This window comes from Pteronotus mesoamericanus, unplaced genomic scaffold (assembly GCF_021234165.1).
Source record: "Pteronotus mesoamericanus isolate MK-2021 breed Mesoamerican mustached bat unplaced genomic scaffold, CSHL_Meso_final contig_56, whole genome shotgun sequence".
Lineage (NCBI taxonomy): Eukaryota > Metazoa > Chordata > Mammalia > Chiroptera > Mormoopidae > Pteronotus > Pteronotus mesoamericanus.
The window spans coordinates 22,355,377-22,359,911 of NW_026555201.1; the positions used below are offsets into that span (position 1 = coordinate 22,355,377).

At 36.0% G+C, this 4,535-nt stretch overlaps 1 pseudogene; it reads right to left on the bottom strand.

Moving 5' to 3' along the window:
- Positions 1-1,393: 1,393 nt before the first annotated feature.
- Positions 1,394-1,926, bottom strand: LOC129075708 (peptidyl-prolyl cis-trans isomerase A-like; annotated as a pseudogene).
- Positions 1,927-4,535: the final 2,609 nt, after the last annotated feature.

Genomic DNA, 4,535 nt, shown 5'->3' on the forward strand with positions numbered 1-4,535 from the left:
GAGTGTCGTATGAAGTTTCTTTTCAGTGAAAACTTCGTAGAGGAAAGAAAAAAGAAATGATATTTTATTAACTAAACTATTTGAGCTATTTACCTTAAATAGCATGCCATATATATGCGCAGGACAAGCATTCATGGTAAATAGCCTGTTTCTATTCTCTCTCTTACCCTCCCTTTATTCTCTTTCCTTCCCTCCTCTGCCCTCCCCTCCTCTCCCCTCTTCTTTCTCTCCTCACATCTTCCCTCACCCCCCAGGCTTTCTCTCAATAAGAAATATTAAATCTCTGGAAAAATCCCTTTGGAGCAGTTGTAACATGAATTACAAATGTTATATAGTTGTAATATTAATCACCAACATTTCAGCATAAATATAAGTTGAAATTGTTAAAGAAATCCCTGTCATAGTGACTGGAAAAAAAAAGCTTTACCAAAAAATTGAGTCAACTGGCCATTTTTACTGAAACACTAAGGTGTTTGAAATAACCAAATGGTTGATTTTATTTTATTTTTTTGTTGTTCCATTGGTTTTCTGCATTTCTTTGTTTTTTACTCAGTGTAGGTCAGATTTTTACCTCATTATTTTCATAACATTTTTTTTAGGGTGGTAGATTAGTGGTAAGGTTATTTTTATTCCTCTCGATTAAGAGTACCTCAAACTGAATTTCAGCTTTAGCAGGCTAGCACGTCAGCTTTAGAAGGTTAGCATGTCATATGGTTTAGAAGATTAGCATGTCATGTGGTTTAAAAAGTAGAGATGTAAAAAGGTTTGCCACTACTAAGACACATTAACTATAAAAAGAAAAACAGTTATATAAAAATTTCTCCACAATAGACTCTTTTGCTATCTAAAAAATTAGTCAGGAATAGAGGGTATCGCATTAAAGAGTTTTAGCCACAAGGTGACTAATATGGACTGTGGAATAATCATTTATGTTTGTATGCTATTTAAACACTAAGAAAATATTCTTCTGAACTGAAAAGATGGTAGAAAAAAATGGGGAAATGAGTGTAAAATTAATGTACGGGTCAACAGTTCAAGTTCACAAACCAATCCTGATTGTGCTACCATAATCATAAGATTCTAAATTTAAGGACTTAGTAAAAGTTGTATAGCTAGATTTGTGTGATAAATATATACCATTCAATCGTTTCCTTTTTTTTTTTTTTTTTTTTTACTTATTTTTAGTGAGAGGGAAGGGAGGAAGAAAGAGGGGGAGAGAAACTTTTTTGTTGTTGTTTAGTTTTTATTTCGTAATCATAAACTTAACTGCAGTCCAGCTAGACTTGGAAGTGGTGAGGACAACACAGAACCCAATGAACTGTGGTGAGAGCATGAAGACTACAGAGCATTCCAAGCAGATGGGGGTGAAGGGGTGCCCTCCTGAGCTGCAGAAGGAATGCTCTGGTGGTTAAGATAAAACACCAAGTCTCATTTATTAGAGTTGTCCACAGTCAGTAAGGGTGATCTTCTTGCTGGTCTTGCCATTTCTGGACCCATAGCGCTCCATGGCTGTCACAACATCCATGCCGTCTGTCACCTGGCTGCAGACCACATGCTTGCCGTCCAGCAACTCAGTTTTGGCAGTGCAGATGAAAACCTGGGAACTGTTTGTGTTGGGTCCAGCGTTTGCCATGGACAAGATGCCATGGCCTATGTGCTTCAGGATGAAATTCTCTTCATCAAATTTCTCCCCATAGATGGACTTGCTGCCTGCGCCATTGTGGCCTAAGAATTCTCCACCCTGGCACATAAATCCTGGGATAATTCTGTGAAAGCAGGAACTTTTATCACCAAACCCTTTCTCCCCAGTGCTCAGATCACAAAAGTTTTCTGCTGTTTTTGGAACATTGCAAACAGCTAGAAGGAGATGCGGCCCTTGGGCTCGAAGTTGGCAGTGATGTTGAAGAGCACGGTGGGATTGGCCATGACTGCGTGTGGGGAGATCCAGGTGGCGCAATGTCTGCAAGGTGTGGGGAAGAGAAACATTGATTTGTTGCCTCTCACACCCCAACCAGCATCAGGCCGCAACCCATGCATGTGCACTGACCAGGAACCAAACCAGCGACTCTTTGCTTTGCAGGCCCATGCTCAACTAACTGAGCCAGGCCACGCAGGGCCACCCTTCAGCATTTTTCAACCACTAAATCAATGAGGTAGCAATAAAGGGTGCCAGATCAGAGAAGGGAAATAACTAATTATTTTATTATTTAACAATACAACTTAATTGTTTTAGCACAATTGTCTTGAAACTTATCAGATGTGTTTGTGTGTTCATGTTCAACAGACTGATTATGCTTTTGATTAGTAAGTATTATAGATGCTCAAAAAAAGCTTTTAAAATAATGACTGAATGAATGAATTCTTAAACATCATAAGGAAAAATATATACATAACACTATATATGCCTGCTATGTATTATATATTATGTATATTACATTATATACTTTATACATATGTGCATGTGTTTGGTAGTGTCTAGTGATGTGCATTGACTTCATATTTTTGTATGGCTTTACTCATTTACATTCCTGTCATTTATGGACACAAATAATATACAAATCCTTCTGATTACCTATTCTGCTAAGAACTTTAGTTCTTGTGCAGGTCTGTGCTTCCCTCTATCCATTCTTCCATGGCTAAACTTTCACTCAATTCTTCCTATTGCTCCATACATGTTTCACTCTTTCACAGAATGCTTCTGACATCTTTGCTCCTCCTTGACTTAATATCTTATGTCCATTGGGATACTAGGTCCATGAAGTCATTTCAATCAAGTGCTGCTCATTCTCCTCCATGCCCATGTTTTTTTTTAGATTTAACATGTTTGTAGATCAACTAGGCATTTAAAAATATTTTTCAGTGGTTGTAAAGAGATTATTATTCTTACATCTGTCTGTAAAACCCATTAATAATGATTCTGGGCTAATGGAGTTTAGCTATGCTCTCCTACTTTTTGAAAATGGCTCTCTTCGAAGTTCAGTTACTCCCCCATATTCATCAAGAAATTTGGTTCCCAAAACTACCTCAGAAGCATGAATGTTTAGGATGAATGTTTTCTCTAGAGTATGTTTACAAATACAAAGTATAGTAAATTAGGCGCATTGTCTTTTATTATTGAGTGACACTTTGGTAGTTGTCTACTTGTTGATAGCCCTCAGTAAAAAGACTGCGATCATTAAGGAGCCAAAAGAACAATTCATTTGGCGCCATGTAAATCAAGGGTATGCCTTGGGAAGTGACATATATGTTATTGAATATTTTGGAATAAAGCCTAGATAAGTAATATATGAAACTACTTTTGCATTTCACCCAGAAACAAGAGTACCCTCTAATGTATTTTAGTTGAGGTCATCAAAATAGGTTGCTTTATTTCCTTTCCTTTGCATATTAGAATATAACTCCACTTTTAAAAAAGGATAGTAGTTCTCATTGTAAAATGAGAATTAAGCAATGATAAGAGCTTTCAATCAGTGCTGGCGTCACTTATTTACAAAGTATTATGGAGAATGTAATTGAGCGTCTGGAATGTCAGGAATGTCTCTCCAAAAGCAAAACACTGTGCCTGACATTTGGAAGGCAGTAGTGCTTGCAAGAGGCAAATATTTATTTATTTATTTATTTATATTCTTGTTTATTCTATTACAGTTGTCTCAATTCCCCCTTTGCCCTCCTCTGCCCAGCCCACCCCCACTCCCATGGTCAGTCCCCACACCTTTGTCCATGTCTGTGGGTCATTCATACATGTTCTTTGACTTGTCCTGTCCCCTTCTTTCCACTATTCCGTCCTCCCCTCTTTTTATAAAAGTTAGTTTTTGCTTTCTTCTTCGTCTTTTGTTGTTGTTAAAGTCACTTTTTCTATGATGAGTTATGATTAATACATAACTATAAATCCATATTACTATAAGAAGAACATCCTGAAAACAGAATTTCAGGGCTAGATGGGTCATTAGAGACCAGCTAGTACAAACATTTTATTTTACAGATGGGCAAAAAATGTTCTAGAGATGTAAGTTGTCTTGCCTGGGGTTTTACTGCTTTTTAAATGGAACTAGAATCTATGTCTCTCAGTGCTGGGTTACTTCTATTAGATGATTATGCACTATAAAGCACATTCAGAGAGTAATGTAATAAACCTTTGTTGTGTGACATTCTCTAAGGCAGGGATTCCCAAATTCTTTTGAGGACCTACCCTAATGAGCAATTTTGAGGATACTCTCAATAAATCTAAGCTTGTTTATCAAGAAATTACTTATTAAAGTACTATAATTAATTTTCATAATAAAAATTTAGGAGACTAATATAAAGACTAATAACACTTTAATATAGTTTTATTTTAATTAATAGTACAAACATTATTTTCTGTTTTTACCCAAAATTGTCATTCATAAAATTTCAGAGAATACAGTATATTTTAATATGCTTTACTATATTTGACAATATTGGTTTAAATACTATTTGATAAAATGATTTAAAATTTGTGTTTTGAGTTCAGTTTATTTTGATTCTTGGTTTTCATGGCTGCCATAGAAGTAGTA